Source organism: Oryx dammah, unplaced genomic scaffold (assembly GCF_014754425.2).
Source record: "Oryx dammah isolate SB20612 unplaced genomic scaffold, SCBI_Odam_1.1 HiC_scaffold_2, whole genome shotgun sequence".
NCBI lineage: Eukaryota > Metazoa > Chordata > Mammalia > Artiodactyla > Bovidae > Oryx > Oryx dammah.
In genome coordinates, this window is record NW_024070186.1 from 105,581,160 (window position 1) to 105,603,319 (window position 22,160).

Consider the following 22,160-nt stretch of genomic DNA (forward strand, 5'->3'; position numbering starts at 1 on the left):
GTAAACTATAATGGAAAAGAATATGAATGCATATATATGTACAACTGAATCACTTTTCCATACAGTAAAAGTTGACATTGTAAATCAACTATATTTCAGTAAAATTAATTTTTTAATGTGAAAAAATTCCTTTGATTTATATCTGAAAAATTTTTAATCTGAAAAAAGTTTATTTCTTGATCACTGCCCCCTAATCCACCACAGCCAGGCCCCCCTTCAGTGCACACTTCTCTTGATCTTGTATACCTACTTTTGTGGTAACTGAAAACACTACAATCAATTTTCTCCTTTAGTTTTACCAATCCTTGCTAACACTGCTAGATATTTAGGGCAAGGTTTTTTGGTGTGTTTTTTTTTATAATTTACTAGAGCTCATAAAAAGATCACCCCACCTAAATGAATTCAAAGGTTTGCAGAAAAAAATATCTGAGAAACTGGGCAAAATTTTAATAGTGCCTGGAGGAAATAAAACTTTGTTATGTTGAAATAAGAGCAAATACCAAGTAAAGAAATAGTGCATAATATAAACTGCTAAATAACTTGAAATGAACTTGGTAGTTAGCAAGGTAAGAAAGGCTTTTAATATTTTTAAATGGGTGGTTGAATGGAAGAGGAGAAGAGAATTCTATCTTTTATAATGTTGATGCATGTAATCTATATATTAATAATATCTCTGATCTAGCCCACAAAACTTCTAGAGATGTTAGAATATGGTCAATATTTTCTCAATTTATAAAGTTATAATTTAGCAACACAAATGACACAAGGTCAACCCAATTGTGACATGAAAATGGAAACCAGAATTGCATATTCAAATTTACCACAAATTTTTTTATATTTATTTTGTTCCCACTCCCACATTTTAAATCAGTATCAATATACCAAATTAGAATAATAGTTTAAGAATAATCACCTGAAAAACTGTTCTTCCTTCTTCACTAATTATATTGCATCTTTCCAGTTTGTTAAGATGCAATTAATGTATAACATTGTGTTAGTTTGAGGTGCTGCTGCTGCTGCTAAGTCGCGCAGCTGCTGCTAAGTCGTGTCACTCGTGTCTGACTCTGTGTGACCCCATAGACGGCAGCCCACCAGGCTCCCCCATCCCTGGGATTCTCCAGGGAAGAACACTGGAGTGGGTTGCCATTTCCTTCTCCAATGCATGAAAGTGAAAAGTGAAAGTGAAGTCGCTTAGTCATGTCCTACTCTTAGCAACCCCATGGACTGCAGCCCACCAGGCTCCTCCATCCATGGGATTTTCCAGGCAAGAGTACTGGAGTGCACAGCATAATTATTTGATGTATGTATATACTGGGAAATGACTACCACATGAGTTTGGATACTACCCCTCAGTTCAGTTCTCTTCGTTATTACAATTTTTTTTTTATGTGATGAAAATTTTTTAAATCTATTCTCTTAGCAACTTTCAAATGTACAGCAGTATAAACTGTGGAGTACAAAGAACTGGATGTGAATGAGCAACTGAGCACACAGCACACATTGTTAACTAGAGTGACCATGCTCTTCATTCCCAGAAATTATTCTTCTTATACCTGGACGATTGTACCATTTGACCACCTTACACTCATTTCCCCCACTCCCCCATCCCCCACCTGGCACCTACAATTCATTCTCTGTTTCTACGACTTTGTTTAAGATTCTGTATTTAAGTTAGTGACACAGTAACTGTCTTTTCTTTTAGACTTATTTCACTTAGCATAATACCCTCAAATTTCATTCATTTGACACAAATGACAGGGTTTCTATCATTTTGTATGCCTAGCTAATATTCCATTATACGTATATTCTGCATTTTCCTTCTTCATTCATCAGTTGTTGGACAGATAACATTGTATATTTCTATACCTTGACTATTGTACTTGTTTCCTTAATACACACACACACACACTGAGAAGTGGAATTGCAGAATCTTATGGTAGTTCTATTTTTAATATTTTAAGGAACTTCCATACTGGCTGCATCAATTTATGCTCCCACCAACAGTGCACAAGGGTTTCCATTTTCCTACATCTTTGCCAACACACGTTATCTGTTATCTTTTTGATGGCGATCGTTTAACAGATATGAAGTAGTATCTCATTGTAATTTTGATTTGCATTTCCCTGATGATTAGTGATGTTGAGCATCTTTTCTAGTATCTGTTGGCTATTTGTATGTCTTCTTGGAGAAATGTCTATTTAGTTCTTCTGCCCATCTTTAGGTCAGATTGTTCTTGGGTACTTTTTGTTGGCTTGTATGAGTTCTGTATATATTTTGGATGTTAACCCCTTATCAAATAGATAATTTGTAGATATGTTCCCATTTCTGTAGGTCACCTTTTCCTTTTATTAGTAGTTTCTTCTGCTGTGCAGAAGCTTTTTAGATCAATGTAGTACCACTTGTTTATTTTACTTTTATTGCCTTACTTTTGGAATAAAATACATATATATATATATATATATATATATATATATATATATATATATATCACTGCCAAGGAGTTTACCCTATATTTTATTATAGGAGGCCTTATTATTCAAGTCTTCAGTTCTTTTCAAGTTGACTTTTGTGTACGGTGTAAAATAGAATTCCAGTATCATTCTTTGCATATGGCTTTCCAGTTTTTCCATCACCATTTACTGAAGAGACTATCCTTTCTTCAATGCATATTCTTGGCTCCCTTGTCATAAATTAGTTGACTATGTATGCATGGATTTATTTCTGGGACCTGTGTTCTGTTTCCTTGATCTTGTTTTATGTTTTTATGTCAAATACTGTTTTGATTACTATAGCTTTGTAATATAATTTGAAGTTAGTGAAGGTGATACCTTCAGCTTTGTTTTCTTTCTCATAATTATATCATTGCATTGTGTAATTAATTAAATAGTAGAATTAGTGAGAATATATTTAACTTTATGGCTTTTCCCTTTAACATAAGCAATATACAGGCCATCTAATATAAGCAATTTTTTCTTTAGGAAATAATAGATTGGTTTAAGGAGAATCTCTTGGACTTGTCAGCATTTCCTATGTAGCAGACTCAGTGGAAAAGTAAATTAACACCTAGGATATTCTTGAGCAAATGACTCCTGTAATCCTCTATCATAAGGACTCTAGTTTTTAATATTTGCTTTTGTATGTGTTTTTAAAAAATATTATAATTTATGTAAAATAATGCAATTTAGAAGATGAAAGGTTACATTTTCATCTTAATTGCCTTACAAATTTGATTTTATCATGTGTTGCACACATTAATATTTTTGAATTATAATAACCCTAAGAGTTAAGACCTGACATTAGTTTTTTTTTTTTTTCTTTTTAAATCAGAAAGAAATGGAAAAACTTGTTGAAGGAAACTCAAAAGTTTAGTGATGGATCCAAAATTCACAACCAGCTTTACTTGGAAAAAGATCTAAATCCTTTTCATTACATTACAATAAGTTTTTTATTTTTTTTAACTTTACAATATTGTATTTGTTTTCCCATACATCAACATGAATCCACCACGGGTATACACATGTTCCCAATCCTGAACCCCCCTCCCATCTCCCTCCCCATACCATCCCTCTGGGTTTTCCCAGCACATGAGCCCCAAGCATCCTGTATCTTGCATTAAACCTAGACTGATAATTTGTTTCATATATGATATTATACATGTTTCAATGCCATTCTCCCAAATCATCCCACCCTCTCCCTCTCCCACAGAGTCCAAAAGGCTGTTCTATACATCTGTGCCTCTTTTGCTGTCTCTCATACAGGGTTATCATTACCATCTTTCTAAATACTATATATATATATGTGTTAGTATTCAGATTGATTATATTCTTTGCAGCCAAAGATGGAGAAGCTCTATACAGTCAGCAAAAACAAGACCAGGAGCTGACTGTGGCTCAGGTCATGAACTCCTTATTGCCAAATTCAGACTTAAATTGAAGAAAGTAGGGAAAAACGCTAGACCATTCAAGTATGACCTAAATCAAATCCTTTATGATTATACAGTGGAAGTGAGATATAGATTTAAGGGACCAGATCTGATAGACAGAGTGCCTGATGAACTATGGAATGAGGTTCAGGACATTGTACAGGAGACAGGGATCAAGACCATCCCATGGAAAAGAAATGCAAAAAAGCGAAAGGGCTGTCTGGGGAAGCCTTACAAATAGCTGTGAAAAGAAGAGAAGTGAAAAAAAAAGGAGAAAGGGAAAGATATAAGCATCTGAATGCAGAGTTCCAAAGAATAGCAAGAAGAGATAAGAAAGCCTTCTTCAGCAATCAATGCAAAGAAATAGAGGAAAAGAACAGAATGGGAAAGACTAGAGATCTCTTCAAGAAAATTAGAGATACCAAGGGAACATTTCATGCAAAGATAGGTTCGATAAAGGACAGAAATGGTATGGACCTAACAGAGGCAGAAGATATTAAGAAGAGGTGGCAAGAATATACAGAAGAACTGTACAAAAAAGATTTTCATGACCCGGATAATCATGATGGTGTGATCACTCATCTAGAGCCAGACATCCTGGAATATGAAGTCAAATGGGCCTTAGAAAGCATCACTACGAACAAAGCTAGTGGAGGTGATGGAATTTCAGTGGAGCTATTTCAAATCCTGAGGGATGATGCTGTGAAAGTGCTGCACTCAATATGCCAGCACATTTGGAAAACTCAGCAGTGGCCACAGGACTGGAAAAGGTCAGTTTTCATTCCAATCCCAAAGAAAGACAATGCCAAAGAATGCTCAAACTACCGCACAATTGCACTCATCTCACATGCTAGTAAAGTAATGCTCAAAATTCTCCAAGCCAGGCTTCAGCAATATCTGAACCATGAACTTCCTGATGTTCAAGCTGATTTTAGAAAAGTCAGAGGAACTAGAGATCAAATTGCTAACATCCTCTGGATCATCGAAAAAGCAAGAGAGTTCCAGAAAAACATCTATTTCTGCTTTATTGACTATGCCAAAGCCTTTGACTGTGTGGATCACAATAAACTGTGGAAAATTCTGAGAGAGATGGGAATACGAGACCACCTGACCTGCCTCTTGAGAAATCTGTATGCAGGTCAGGAAGCAACAGTTAGAACTGGACATGGAAGAACAGACTGGTTCCAAATAGGGAAAGGAGTGCATCAAGGTTGTATATTGTCACCCTGCTTATTTAACTGATGTGCAGAGTACATCATGAGAAACTCTGGACTGGAAGAAACACAAGCTGGAATCAAGATTGCCAGGAGAAATATCAATAACCTCAGATATGCAGATGACACCACCCTTATGGCAGAAAGTGAAGAGGAGCTAAAAAGCCTCTTGATGAAAGTGAAAGAGGAGAGTGAAAAAGTTGGCTTAAAGCTCAACATTCAGAAAACGAAGATCATGATATCCGGTCCCATCACTTCATGGGAAGTAGATGCGGAAAGTGGAAACAGTGTCAGACTTTATTTTTGGGGGCTCCAAATTCACTGCAGATGGTGACTGTAGCCATGAAATTAAAAGATGCTTGCTCCTTGGAAGAAAAATTATGACCAACCTAGATAGCATATTCAAAAGCAGAGACATTACTTTGCCGACTAAGGTCCATCTAGTCAAGGCTATGGTTTTTCCTGTGGTCATGTATGGATGTGAGAGTTGGACTGTGAAGAAGGATGAGCACCAAAGAATTGATGCTTTTGAAATGTGGTGCTGCAGAAGACTCTTGAGAGTCCCTTGGACTGCAAGGAGATCCAACCAGTCCATTCTGAAGGAGATCAGTCCTGGGATTTCTTTGGAAGGAATGATGCTAAAGCTGAAACTCCAGTACTTTGGCCACCTCATGGGAAGAGCTGACTCATTGGAAAAGACTCTGATGCTGGGAGGGATTGGGGGCAGGAGGAGAAGGGGACGACCGAGGATGAGATGGCTGGATGGCATCATGGACTCGATGGACGTGAGTCTGAGTGAACTCCAGGAGATGATGATGGACAGGGAGGCCTGGCGTGCTGTGATTCATGGTGTCGCAAAGAGTCAGACATGACTGAGCGGCTGAACTGAACTGAACTGATACTGTATTGGTGTTATTCTTTGTGGCTTACTTCACTCTGTATAATCGGCTCCAGTTTCATCCACCTCATTAGAACTGATTCAAAGGTAGTCTTTCTAATGGCTGAGTGATACTCCATTGTGTATATTTACCACAGCTTTCTTAGCCATTCTTCTGCTGATGGACATCTAGGTTGCTTCCATGTCCTAGCTATTATAAACAGTATTGCAATGAACATTGGGATACACGTGTCTCTTTCAATTCTGGTTTCCTCGGTGTGTATGCCCAGCAGTGGGATTACTGGGTCATAACACAGTTCTATTTCCAGTTTTTTAAGGAATCTCCACACTGTTCTCCATAGTGGCTGTACTAGTTTGCATTCCCATCAACAGTGTAAGAGGGTTCCCTTTTCTCCACACCCTCTCCAGCATTTATTGCTTGTAGACTTTTGGATCGCAGCCATTCTGACTGGTGTGAAGTGGTACCTCATCGGGGTTTTGATTTGCATTTCTGATAATGAGTGATGTTGAGCATCTTTCATGTGTTTGTTAGCCATCTGTCTATCTTCTTTGGAGAAATGTCTATTTAGTTCTTTGGCCCATTTTTTGATTGGGTCGTTTATTTTTCTGGAATTGAGCTGCAGGAGTTGCTTGTATATTTTTGAGATTAGTTGTTTGTCAGTTGCTTCATTTGCTATTATTTTCTCCCATTCCGAAGGCTGTCTTCTCACCTTGCTTATAGTCTCCTTTGTTGTGCAGAAGCTTTTAATTTTAATTAGGTCCCATTTGTTTATTTTTGCTTTTATTTCCAGTATTCTGGGAGATGGGTCATAGAGGATCCTGCTGTGATTTATGTCGGAGAGTGTTTTGCCTATGTTCTCCTCTAGGAGTTTTATAGTTTCTGGTCTTATGTTTAGATCTTTAATCCATTTTGAGTTTATCTTTGTGTATGGTGTTAGAAAGTGATCTATTTTCATTCTTTTACAAGTGGTTGACCAGTTTTCCCAGCACTACTTGTTAAAGAGATTGTTTTTAATCCATTGTATATTCTTGCCTCCTTTGTCGAAGATAAGGTGTCCATAGGTGTGTGGGTTTATCTCTAGGCTTCCTATTTTGTTCCATTGATCTATATTTCTGTCTTTGTGCCAGTACCATACTGTCTTGATGACTGTGGCTTTGTAGTAGAGCCTGAAGTCAGGCAAGTTGATTCCTCCAGTTCCATTCTTCTTTCTCAAGATTGCTTTGGCTATTCGAGGTTTTTTGTATTTCCATACAAATTGTGAAATTATTGTTCTAGCTCTGTGCAAAATACTGCTGGTAGGTTGATAGGGATTGCATTGAATCTGTAGATTGCTTTGGGTCATATACTCATTTTCACTATATTGATTCTTCTGGTCCATGAACATGGTATATTTCTCCATCTTAGTGTCCTCTTTGATTTCTTTCACCCGTGTTTTATAGTTTTCTATATATAGGTCTCTAGTTTCTTTAGGTAGATATATTCCTAAGTATTTTATTCTTTTTGTTGCAATGGTGAATGGAATTGTTTCCTTAATTTCTCTATTTTCTCATTATTAGTGTATAGGAATGCAAGGGATTTCCGTGTGTTGATTTTATATCCTGCAACTTTACTATATTCATTGATTAGCTCTAGTAATTTTCTGGTGGAATCTTTAGGGTTTTCTATGTAGAGGATTAGAAGGAAAGAAATCTTAAAAATTAAGGCAGAAATAAATGCAAAAGAAACAAAAGAGACCATAGCAAAAATAAACAAAGCCAAAAGCTGGTTCTTTGAAAGGATGAATAAAATTGACAAACCATTAGCCAGACTCATCAAGAAACAAAGAGAGAAAAATCAAATCAATAAAATCAGAAATGAAAATGGAGAGATCACAACAGACAACACAGAAATACAAAGGATCATAAGAGACTACTATCAGCAATTATATGCCAATAAAATGGACAACTTGGAAGAAATGGACAAATTCTTAGAAAAGTATAACTTTCCAAAACTGAACCAGGAAGAAATAGAAAATCTTAACAGACCCATCACAAGCATGGAAACTGAAACTGTAATCAGAAATCTTCCAGCAAACAAAAGCCCATGTCCAGATGGCTTCACAGCTGAATTCTACCAAAAATTTAGAGAAGAGCTAACACCTATCCTACTCAAACTCTTCCAGAAAATTGCAGAGGAAGGTAAACTTCCAAACTCATTCTATGAGGCCACTATCACCCTAATACCAAAACCTGACAAAGATGCCACAAAAAAAGAAAACTACAGGCCAATATCACTGATGAACATAGATGCAAAAATCCTCAACAAAATCCTAGCAATCAGAATCCAACAACACATTAAAAAGATCACACACCATGACCAAGTGGGCTTTATCCCAAGGATGCAAGGGTTCTTCAATATCTGCAAATCAGTCAATGTAATTCACCACATTAACAAATTGAAAAATAAAAGCTATGTGATTATCTCAATAGATGCAGAGAAAGTCTTTGACAAAATTCAACATCCATTTATGATAAAAACTCTCCAGATAGAAGGAATAGAAGGAACATACCTCAACATAATAAAAGCTATATTTGACAAACCAACAGCAAACATTATCCTCAATGGTGAAAAATTGAAAGCATTTCTCCTAAAGTCAGGAACAAGACAAGGGTACCCACTTTCACTGCTACTATTCAACATAGTTCTGGAAGTTTTGTCCTTAGCAATCAGAGAAGAAAAAGAAATAAAAGGAATCCAGATTGGAAAAGAAGAACTAAAACTCACTGTTTACAAGAAGTTTCAAAAGTGAAAAATATGATGTATATATGTTTGAGAAACATTTATCTTACTGAGACTATGGTTGCAAAGAATTTGCTTAAAATTTTAGTGTATGTGTGCTGCATACTATTGTGTCCAACTCTTGACCACCTCATGGACTTTTACCCACCAGGGTCCTCTGTGCATGGGATTTCCCAAGCAAGAATACTGGAGTGGATTGCCATTTCCCTCTCCAAGGGCTATTCCCAGCCCAGGGTTCAAAATTGCGTCTTCCCCAAAACCTGCACTGCACATGGATTCTTTACCACTGAGCCACTGGGGAAGCCCAAAATTTTAGGATAGAGAGTCACAAAAAATATTTTAGTTACTTAAATGAACAAAAAACAGTAGATAGAAAATAAAGCTAGGAAAGAGGCTAGAAGTTTCATTATTTGGAAAAATCAAGGTGTTTCATACTTTCCTAGAGATTATGACTTTATCCCACAATGATTGCTCCTTGCCCTCAGCTCTCACATTCCAATAGTGAAAGAGGTTTTTCATATGCATTATCTTTGATTCTGCTATATTTGTGCATTACTTACAAGTATATTTACTTAAAGAAAATCTTTTCCTCTTCTCTCTTAAGTTCTGAACCAAAGTAAGCTGACAAATGATAGTTTAACAGAATGAAAGAAACATACTTTATTTTAAATGTTATATGTAGAGGAACTGCACAGAAAAAAAAAAAAAAAAAAAAGAAAGTCCCAAAATGCAGTTAGATTTGGGAACTTACATACTATTTTATTTAACAAAGGACAATAAATTGTGGGAAGTGATCAAAGGGAAAAAGGTTTTGGGCTTCTAAAACTGGTAAATTGTAAGAAAGTAAATATATGGGGAAAGCTAATGGTAGATTACGGTTACTTAGTAAAGTTTTTTATTTATACTCATCTTGGTTTCATCTCCACCTCTGATGATGTGTTGTTTTCCTATTTTTGTGCAGTTTCTTTTCACACCTTCACAAGTGGAATTTAGTATCTGCTTTTAGGCAGATGGGGAGGACAGAGATCTCTTCCTGTGTCTGTTCTCAATTGCCTTTAACTCAAAATAATCCTTATGATAAAACTGCATCTTTTAGGAGAGCATATTCAAATCCCGTCATACCTAAATTTCTACATGAAGTTCAAATACAGTAATATTTTCTTACAAATCTACTTTATCCCTAAATATTAAACTCAGATGATGTTCCTTTTCCAGCTTGACTTTGCAGCATTCACTTCAAGAAACTTTATTATGTTTTTAGTTGAGAATTCCTTTTTATTCCTAGATTAAAAGCAAAGGTTTGGGTAATAATGACTGTATGTTCTAAAAGAAAAGGGATTATAACTGAAGGTTTGGTTCACAAACTGTGAACTATTTATATATGTTCCTTTATAGAAAAAGCTTGCCAGCCTTTTGAGATTGGATTCACTCAAATGAGGTTCTCTCTTTGGAATTCAGAATGCATTTCAGAATGTTTAAAAACAGTAATAAACACAAAAACTTACATTAATCTTTCTTTTCCTGAACTTAAGTAAAACTTGGCATGCTTTTTGGCATTGGGATATTTTTGTGTTATAGTATGAGTGTGTATACATGCATGTGTCTATAAAATATCTCATTTTCATTCTTCACCAGATTTCAGGCTTAAAGAAGGCAGAGAATCCTTTCATAAAGTCATTTTATTTACCATGGATGATAACATTTTGACATTAGCCAAGATATTGCTTAATGAATACTATATAAATAAATGCTGAAAGGAAATGGAAAATTTAAATCAATTTTCAATCTTAGACAAAAAAAAAAAAACATATTTAATGACCACGTATATTTTACTTCAAAATGAAAATTTTTATCTTCAGCTCCCTGGAGCTTAAGAATTCTCAGTGAGATGAAAACTACTGTAAGGGGGACAGAACTAGATCTGCAGTAAAAAGCCCCTGAGGAGACCTGACCCTGTCTCTTACCTCTTACACAACCAAGGCAAAGTGAGACGTCCTTCTGAACTTCTTTCCCCACGTGGCTTGAAGTGGACAATATCTGAGTTTCCATCAAGTTCTGAAAATCTGTGACTAGTAATGGCAACCTGTCCCACCAGTAAGTTGTGTTTCTAGTCATAAGTAATATTATTCAAAGGGATACTAGTTAGATTCCTTTTCTGCAAAATATCAAACTTGTTGCCTCAGTGCTTCCTGGTATTCTCACTTAATTTTCAACTTGAGATAACAACTATTGCTATCGGGATGGGGTGGGGGGCAGTGAGGAAATTAAACACAAAAGAGGTTAAAGTCATCTACCCATGTTCATAAAACTATGAAGTATCAAAACTGGGATTTAAACATGATTTTACATTAAAACCTAAACTACAGACCCCTGAGTTTATGTATTTTCATATCTTAATGGTTCCCCCTGAAAATCTTTTTATTTTATAAATTTGAAGAAGTCTCCTTTGAAAGACAAAGACCTTAAATTTGTCCTGCCTAACATTTTATCTCTTAATTATCCTTTGACAAGAATTTGGGATGGTAGGAAGGCAGAGGAAATATCAAAAGGGAGCAGCTGTCCTGACAAAAGTATATGGGTACCTGGCAAAAAGGAACTTTGCCTTACTTATTATGTTGCATAAGACAGGCCATATATCCTGCCTTAACTGTTCAAACTGCTATAACAAAATACCACAGACTAGGTGGCTTAAAATATACTGGGGGGCTTAAACAACAAATGTTTCTTTCTCACAGTTCTGAAAGGTAAGTCCAGGATCAAGGAACTGCCAGATTTGTTTGCAGATGGCCATCTTTTCATTATGTCCTCAGGTTCACTTGAGAGACAGAGAGATTTCCTGACTCTTATTCTTTTCTTAATGACACTAATGTCATAATGAGGACTCCACCCACAAGACTTAATCTAATCCTAGTTATATTCCAAATGCCCCACCTCCAATACTATCACCTTAGGGTTTATGGCATCAAAATATGTATTTTGGAGGGACACAAACTTTCAGTCCAAAACATATCCATTTATAATTTTAATAGAATGTTTTTACTAAGAGTTTATCTACTCCATGTCCTTTGGAAAGAACACTCTACCTCGAAGATTAACAAATCTTATAGTTGAACTAATGTGTCTGAAATCCCACTGAAACACGTAGCATATCTATGCCCAGGACCTAACCTCAATGAATCTCTTGAATTACTGCAATTGGCTTTCAGTCTCTTTTTTCTTTTTTTCAGTGAAGTCAAACTACCAAGTTTATATATTTATGACCCCCTACTTTCTAATTTCCTCCAAAATATATGAAAGAATATATACTTTCATGTGTGTACATATATACATATATATATATTTGAGTTATATAAAAAGAATTTCACTTTATCTCAATTACCTTTTGAAATGGAAATCATTCTGTTTTAATTCCCAGTGAAGTGATATGAACAAGTATTTTTATTTTTATTTTTATTTTTATTTTTTTTGAACAAGTATTTTTAGAGTGTGAGGGAGAGGGTAGAAACAGGAGGTGGGTGGAGGCCACACCCAATTTGATGCACTTTTAGTAACCAAAAAAGCATCTTGAAGTGAGGCCTCTGCTCCAAAGAAATGCATACATGGGTTTATTTTTATGTAAATATAGCTACCAGTACACACTATAATACTTGGTTAAAAAAAAAAAAAAAAAGTCAGTGAAAAAAGAGTCCCTTCTAAAATTTGTTAGATCGCCACACAAGCCAATAAAAACTTATTTTCTACATAGAGTTTCACGGTTGATTATATACAATTAGTTACAGTGATCTTGCTGTTTTCCTTTTTCAATGGGCACAGTTTATCTTATCCAAGGCAGAGTTTGCCAAGACAACTGAGCAAATCTAGTGTAGAGCACTTTAATGTGGTTAGGAAGTACCGAACACTGAACAAGTGTCTGTGTCAGGCTCTATGACTAGCCATGTTTCCTTTCTCAGAGGTCTTTTCTTTGCTTCCTTGAGTCATCAGGTGGTCAGGAACTCTCAGAGTAGTACCTCTGGTAGAATGAGGTGATATGCCTCAGTGCTAATCTTCAACATTTCTTGAATTTAGTGTGTCCTACAGCAAGACTTCTCACTTCCCTGCCTATTTCCTCCTGTGAAAACTGTAGTTTTTCTAATGCTGTGCAAGATTACAAGTTGACTAATAATTAGTAAGATCAGTTGTCCTTGTGGGTAAAGAATTCTGCAAATGCCAAATTTCACTAAATTGTTGAATAATATAAAGCTTCCAAGTCAAGAGTTAAAGAAAGCAGTCAAAATGCCCAAGGAATTTGTTGTATATTTTCAGAGCCTGAATCAACTCATGGAACCAGAAGCCAGATAAATTAAAAAATAATAATTCCTTATTATTTTCCAGTCACTGTGGTAAGTGAGTTATATGTATTAGTTTATCTAAACCTCATAACTTCATTACTTCATGGCAAATAGATGGGGAAACAATGGAAACAGTGGCTGATTTCATTTTTCTGGGCTTCAAAATCACTGCAGATGGTAATTGCAGCCATGAAATTAAAAGACACTTACTCCTTGGAAGAAAAGTTATGACCAACCTAGACAGCATATTAAAAAGCAGAGACATTACTTTGTCAACAAACGTTCATCTAGTCAAGGGTATGGTTTTTCCAGTGGTCATGTATGGATATGAAAGTTGGACTGTGAAGAAAGCTGAGCTCCAAAGAATTGATGATTTTGAACTGTGGTGTTGGAGAAAACTGTTGAGAGTCCCTTGGCCTGCCAGGAGATCCAACCAGTCCATCCTAGAGGAGACCAGTGCTGGGTGTTCATTGGAAGGACTGATGTTGAAGCTGAAAGTCCAATACTTTGGCCACCTGATATGAAGAGTTGACTCATTTGAAAAGACCCTGATGCTGGGAAAGATTGAAGGCAGGAGGAGAAGAGGATGACAGAGGATGAGATGGTTGGATGGTATCACCAACTCAATGGACATGGGTTTGGGTGGACTCCAGAAGTTGGTGATGGACAGGGAGGCCTGGCGTGCTGCGGTTCATGGGATCGCAAAGAGTCGGACATGGCTGAGCAACTGAACTGAACCTTACTGAACTGAAACCTCATAACAACCTGTGAGGTAAGATAATAGCAATCTATTATCTTTAGTTAACAAATGAGGTAATTAATTGGCCTAAGGACACCAATTGATAAATGGTGGCAGGAGAGTAGAACTCAGGACTTTCTAGTTTTAAATTAGCTAAATCATATTGCTTGTAAGGTAATCACTCCATCTGACTTCTAATAATAAGAAAAATTCATGCCAAGGTCATTTAGAAGTTCAGAATGAGCTTTGAAATAAGAACGCCAGTTGTTAGCTGTGCACTGCTGGGCAAGTTATATTATTTCACCTGTAAAGAAAGGTCAGTACCTGCCCCTTCCCAAAGAGTTGCTGTGAGAAAATCCACATGGAGCACATAAACTGGTGCTCAGTACTTAAGGAGTATTCAAAACATTTTAGGTTCTTTTATCACTTAATGACAGTATCACTTCTAATAATCACATTGCCACTTTCAGCTAGAAAGCATGTGTACAAGTATACATTAATTCACAGGTCTTCCTTGACCTATTGGTTCCAACTGGCTGATACAATCAAAATAAAATAGCAATAAGGCAGTAAAGCCTCTAATACAGATAATTTTCAGGCTTGGTTGTAAGATTTATACTTCAGTTGCTATTTCTATCCAAAGCTAATAGTTGAATGAGCTGATAGTTTATTTGTGTGCATTTTAGGAGAAATGATAAAGCTGAGTGAAGTAAAGGCTCCATTATGCACAGTAAGTATTTGGATTCTGCTTGGTCAATGAGTAGGAAAAACCTGGAGTTATTTTAAACCCTCCCTGTAATTCTATATCTCCATTTTCTGTGTAAGCAGTTAAGAGCTACCAAAACCTCTAATTAACCAAAGAATAGACATAAGGAACCATGCGTACTTACATGTGTTTCCAAATAGCCTATAGAAGCTACAGGCAGTGTATGACCTAGCAAAAATACTGCAAATTTCCTAGGTTGGTTCAATGCTAACTCCCCTAACTTTAGGCCTCCAGAAATTCAGATTTAGATAGTCTTATATTTGAATTCTAATCCTGCCATTTAACTAGAGGTGTGACCCTGACTCTGAACATGTCTCTCTAAGCTTCCATTTCCTCAATGGATATGTGTCAGTGATAGTTGTACCTTCCTCATGAGTAATCATGACCTTTAAGAAAATCCACATAATTAGATGAACTACATCCTATGGCATTTTATGTTCTGAATAAGTTTCAGCAATTGTGATGCTCTGAGCATTGTTTCTTATTCCACTTGGAATTGAATATGACTATAATTTTAGCCTGTTTTTAGATTCTGCATAATTTGAAAAGGTTAAAAAGGAAACAAACCATGTTCTATGAAAGTTAAAACACTTTAGAAGAGTAAGAAGATGTGCCTTTTATTTGCAGAATCTTATATTCCCCATAATTTCCAGGCAATAAAAACCAATTTTTGCATAAAATCACAAACTTTCTACTAACATTTATGATTACCTGTGTGGACATGTCACTGTGCTGGGTACTATAATACAACAATTAATGATGATATAATCCATAAGCAGCATTTTTCAAGGTTTTAAATGTAGTTGTGAACTAATTCATCTCAGTCTTTGAATCTGATTATAGGAGGGACTTGAGGCTTAGTTTTAATGGATAGGATTACAAGCCAGAAGGCAGCTGAATTCTTCTAATATCCAAATCCAAGTCCAGATTCTAGTCCTTAAGTGAGAATATCAGATATTTTATGTGCTTCCTATTTAAGTTGAAAAGTTTACATGTTGAATAAAAGAAACCACATGGAAGAGGCCTTCAAATCTATATCTTCTTACAGTTTCACATAATGTTCTTATCCGAAAACTATCCTTGGATTTTATAGAAGTAAATAGTAATTGCCCTCTCTCTTCAGTTCAGTTGCTCAGTTGTGTCCAACTCTGTGCAACGCCATGGATTGCAGCAAGCCAGGCTTCCAGGTGCATCATCAAATCCTGGAGCTTGCTCAAACTCATGTTCATTGAGTCGGTGATGCCATTCAACCATCTCATCCTCTGTCGTCCACTTATCCTCCTGCCTTCAATCTTTCCCAGCATCAGAGTCTTTTCCAATGAGTCAGTTCTTCTCATCAGGTGACCAAAGTATTAGAGCTTTGCATCAGCTTTAGCATCAGTCCTTCTAGTGAATATTCGAGACTAATTTCCTTTAGGACTGACTGGTTTGATTTTCTTGCAGTCCAAGGGACTCTCAAGAGGCTTTTCCACCACAGATCAAAAAATATCAATTCTTTGGCCATCAGCTTTCTTTATGGTCCAAATCTCACATTCATACTGACTACTGGAAAAACTATAGTTTTGACTAGATGGACCTTTGTTGGCAAATTAATGTCTCTGCTTTTTGATATGCTGTCTAGGTAGGTCATAGTGTTTCTTCCAAAAAGCAAGCACCTTTTAATTTCATGGCTGCAGTCACATTTGCAGAGATTTTGGAGACCAAGAAAATAAAGTCTCTCACTGTTTCCCTTGTTTCTCCATCTATTTTCCAAGAAATGAGGGGACCAGATGCCATGATCTTCATTTTCTGAATGTTGAGCTTTAAGCCACCTTTTTCACTCTCCTCTTTCACCTTCATCAAGAGGGTCTTTAGTTCTTCTTCACTTTCTGCCATAAGGGTGGTGTCATCTGCAGATCTGAGGTTATTGATATTTCTCCCAGCAATCTTGATTCCAGCTTGTACTTCATCCAGCCTGGCACTTTGCATGATGTACTCTGCATTTAAGTTAAATAATCAGGGTGACAATGTACAGCCTTTACTTACTCGTTTACCAACTTGGAACAAGTCCATTGTTCCATGTCTGGTTCTGTTGCCTCTTAACCTGCATACAGATTTCTCAGGAGGCAGGTAAGGTGGTCTAGTATTCCCATCCTTTTAAGAATTTTCTGCAGTTTGTTGTGATACGTATAATCAAAGGCTTTGGCGTAGTCAATAAAGCAGAAGTAGATGTTTTTCTGGAATTCTCCTACTTTTTTGATGATCCAGCGGATGTTGGCAATTTGATCTCTGATTCCACTGCCTTTTCCAAATCCTGCTTGAACATCTGGAAGTTCACAGTTCCCATACTGTTGAAGCCCAGCTTGGAGGATTTTGAGTATTGCTTAGCTAACATGTGAAATAAGTGCAATTTTGTGGTAGTTTGAACATTCTTTGGCATTGCCTTTCTTGGGGATTGGAATGAATCTACTACTACTTTTCCAGTCCTGTGGCCACTGCTGAGTTTTCCAAATTTGGTGGCATATTGAGTCCAGCACTTTTACAGCATCATCTTCCAGGATTTGAAATAGCTCGACTGGAATTCCATCATCACCTCCACTAGCTTTGTTTGTAGTGATGTTTCCTAAGGGCCACTTGACTTCTCATTCCAAGATGTCTGGCTCTAGGTGAGTGATCACACCATTGTGGTCATCTGGGTCATGAAGTGATTTTTGTACAGTTCTTTTGTGTATTCTTGCCACCTCTTCTTAACATTTTCTGCTTCTGTTAGGTCCATACCACTTCTGTCCTTTATTGTGCCCATCTTTGCATGAAATGTTCCCTTGGTATCTCTAATTTTCTTGAAGAGATCTCTAGTCTTTCTCATTCTATTATTTTCATCTATTTCTTTGCACAGATCACTTAGAAAGGCTTTCTTATCTCCCCTTGCTATTCTTTGGAACACTACATTCAGATGCATATATCTTTCCTTTTCTCCTTTGCCTTTTGCTTCTCTTCCTCTCTCAGCTATTTGTAAGGCTTCCTCAGACAACAATTTTGCCTTTTTGCACATCTTTTTTGGGGGGGATTGTTTTGATCACTGCCTCCTGTACAATGTTATGAACCTCCATCCATAGTTCCTCAGGCATTCTATCAGATCTAAGCCTTTGAATCTATTTTTCACTTCCACTGTATAATCATAAGGGATTTGATTTAAATCATACCTGAATGGAGAAGGAAGCCTGGCATGCTGCAGTCCATGGGGTCTCAAACAGTCAGACACTGGGCGAACTGAGTGGTCTAGTGTTTTTCCCTATGTTCTTCAATTTAAGTCTGAATTTTGCAATCTCAATTTAGCCTTCTCTCATAGCAATTACAAAAGAAATGCTTTGGAAATGTGAACCCTAGAAAAATATATCAGTATCTGAACCTTCCCAATCTTTGCTTTTCTCTTGGTTTGGATTTCTTTTGTCTCTAGAAGAGCACTGTTATTTTGAAAAGAGAGCAGACAATGTAACCTTATCAGAAAGCATACATGTCTGGTCTTCAGCCACAGAGAATTGGATTTAGTTCCAAACCCACTAAGAGGTATGTGACTCTGGTAATCAGATAGGCTCTTTTGCCTTATCTCTATTTTTTATCCTTTGCCTGTTATCTCTAGAGTAGGGATAATACTATCAGTGTCACAGGTTTATTTTTAATGTTATTATAATAGTTGAAATTTAAAACAAAAAAAGCCTTTTTTGTCAAATCCATTTTCAAATATGCTATCCATTTTTATCAAAAAAAAAAAAAATCTGTATAGCTGTACCATATCCAGGAAGCTTTAGCAACAAATTTATGGCCATACTGGAATATTTGATTCATTTTACAGTTTATAAGTACTATAACTATCACATTGGTGATTCTCAAGCTAGACTACATATCTCAATCACTTGAGAGCATTAAAAATACTGATTACCAGGCCCCATCCCTAAATAACCAAACCAAATAACTGGGAATGGGGCCCTTGGCAGCCATTGGCATTTCTTTAACTGTGAAAAAAATCCATCTTTCATGTTATCATCTCAACTTTATAGATTTTTAACCTTATTGACAATACCATTTAGAGGCTGAAAGTGTTATTTATTGCATTATTAATGAGGCACTGTTTAAAAGTTGAGTATATTTGAATATATTATAAAGAAATACAGATTTGACTACATTTGTATTAATAGATTTCAAGGAAATTCAAACATGAAATCTAACAAGATGTGTTCACAAATCTCAAATTTGATCTATACCGTGCTTCAAACTTTCCTCGTGATCATGAAAGTCTATTTCTGTTATTTTCTTTTAACCTTTTGGTAAATAGAAATTTTACTACTTCCTTCCATTTGCAGCCTAAATAATCCTCATTCCTGAATTTTTGCTTTCTTTCTGCAAAGTAGAATTGTAGTATCTGTAGAATTGCCTAAATGCAGTTAGATACTCCTGGATTCATCTAAACAAATATACATCTTTTTTTTTTTTTTTTGGTATGGCAGTTGTGATTACTTGAGATTTCCCACAATTGTTGCTCCAGCTAAATTACTATTTTTTTTGTTTTTATATTTTTCTACCATGGTTCATAAGTAGAAGGACCAAGTTAGTTCAGTGATATACTTCTAGATACATAGGGAAGAAACACCAACTCTGAACCTTAAAATCAGGGGAGGAAGATGCATACAGGCACTAAGGCTTGAAAAAGATGAAGCTTCTTTTAACTATCCAAGGCAAAAGGAGAGATTGTTAAGTCTCTCTGCCTCCACTATACCCAATGGCAAGTGACTGCTCATTGAATAGAGTTCACAGTGACAAAACTCATCTGGCTTTGTGAAGCAAAGCCTACAAAAGTAAAAGTACTAGAGAATTGTGTTATCATGTCTCCCCCCCCCCATAAAATAACATTGAGGAGAAATACACAAGGGAAAGAGATGCGTGAATCTGTGGTGACTTCCCCTCATCACAACACAGACACATCCTAATTAAAGAGAATCTGTGATTTGCTCTCTAATTAACATTCCAAAGTTTCATAGCTTTGAGAACTCTGAACAGTTTTCTCTCTGTCACTTGTGATCTGTATTTCTTAATAATTCAATTTACTCATTTCCTTAAGTTAAATTGTTTTGGGGTAAGCATTTAAGAAGTAATGCCTTCATTGAAGAAGTATAAGGTTTAAGCCACCCAAACTAAAGGTATAACTATTTTGCTAAGTTAATTAGGAATATAATTATATAGTATATATAACATATAAAGTATTTGATAACATACAAATTCAATTACAAAGAAACAGCTTGCACAAACCTGTAAAATATCCTAATGTCAATCTTAAAAACTGTGTTCAGCACCTTTCTTTATTCTCATCCCAGTTTGATCCATTTTGAATGAATGGGGAGCATATAGAACCCAAGTCATTTAAACAAGTCCTCTTTTTCACCACCTATGATTCTATACCTAATTCATCACTAGAGTCTGTCCATAGGTAATCTAGACACCTCTGTTTTCTATCTATATCTCCATTCTCACTGCCACACCTCCAGACTGGATTGCTGCAAACATCTGATAAGTGGTCTACTGACATCCATTCTTACCCCTTTCATGCATTCCCCCATTGCATCTAAAGAGACCTGTGCAATCATTTCAACACAAATCTGAGTTGTTCACTCCTTCCCGAATCCCCTCTCTTCTCAGGCTTTAATCCTTTCATCTCCCACTCAGTCTTCAGGATAGCCCTCACTCTCCCTCCCTATCTTTCTGCATTGCCTTCCCTTACTTACTGAGCCCCAGTCCCGTGTGCCCCTTGGGTTTCTCACTCAATACCACCCCACCTCCAATCAGGATCCATACGATAGGACTCTTCTTTCCTCTTCTTAGTCCTAATTTGCTTCTATTTGCCCTTCAGATTTTAGGTTAACTGTCACTCCCCTAGAGAAATGTTTCAAACTCTTTCTGCATAGGTTAACTTCCTGACTACTCTATCTCAGAGCAGCATATATCCTAGCATATATCACAATTGCACTTTTACAGCTGCTACTGACTGCTTGATTAATAACCCCTCCACTAGACTGTGTTTGTTTACCATTGTATCTTTGGTGCCTTGTACAAGACTAGATCTCTATAAAGCACTCAATATAGTAAATATTAATTGAATGAATCAATGAATCAAAAGGCTCAATCTGTACATATATGAAGCATTAAAAAGAAATCCCACAATTGGGGCACACCTAAGTTTCTATAAATGTTAATGAAAAAGTATCATACAGACAGGCAGCTACTACATGGATTGCAGTAATCTCTCATTTCCTGCCTAATAGGAAACTGTGGTTCTTGTGAAGGAAAAAAACACAATTATGAAAGATGGCAAAATGCCACATGGGTTACAATCCAAAAGACTCTGAGGTAATATAATCTAAATTCCAAGGTTGGCCAAACTAATTTTTAAACATACATCTTATATTTGAAAAAAAAAAAAAAGTACTTAACACTTAACCCTAAATATGTGTGAAATTGGTCAGGAATCTCATGTATCAAAGGTCAACTATGTACTTTCCCAATTAATTTGTCTTTTCAAAAAGCTTTTTATTGAAGTATGGTTGATTTACAATGTTACGTTAATTTTCACAGCAAAGTGGATCAGTTATACGTATACATATAGCCACACTTTTAGAAGTTATTTTCCCATATAGGCCATTCTAGAGTGTTGAGTAGGCTATACACTGTCCTTGCATGCATGCATGCTCTCACTTCAGCCATGTCCAGCTCTTTGCAATGCTGTGGATTGTACTGCTCCAGCCCTCCTCTGCCTGTGGGATTCTCCAGGTAAGAATACTGGAATGGGTTGCCACTTCCTCCTCAAGGGGATATTCCGGACCCAGGGATAGCACCCATGTCCTATGCATCTCCTGCATTGGCAAGTGGGCTCTTTACCACTGTGCCACCTGGGAAACCCACAGTAGGTCCTTATGCTTAGTTATCAATTTTATATATAATAGTATGTATATGTCACTCCCAATCTCCCTCCCAACTTACCCCCTGGTGACCATAAATTTGTTTTCTACATCTGTGACTCTGTTTCTCTTTTTTAAATAAGTTCATTTCTACCCTTTTTTTTAGATTCCTTATATAAGCAATATCAAGTAATATTCATCTTTCTCTGACTATACTCAGTATGAAAATCTTTAGGTACAGCCATGTTGCTACAAATGAAATTGTTTTGTTCTTTTTGTGGTTGAATAATATTTCACTGCATATATGCAGCCCATCTTCTCTATCCAGTCCCTTGTGGATGGACATTCGGTTGCTTCCATGTCCTGGCTGTTGTAAGTAGTGCTGAGATGAACATTGAGATGCACATGTCTTTTTGAATTATGATTTTCTCCAGATATATGCCCAGGAGTAGAGTTGCTGGGTCATATTATAGTTCTATTTTTAGTTTTTTAGGGAACTTCCATACTGTTTTCTATAGCAGCTGTATCGATTTACATTCCCACTAATAGTGCAAGAAGGTTCCTTTTTCTCCATACCCTCTCCAGCAT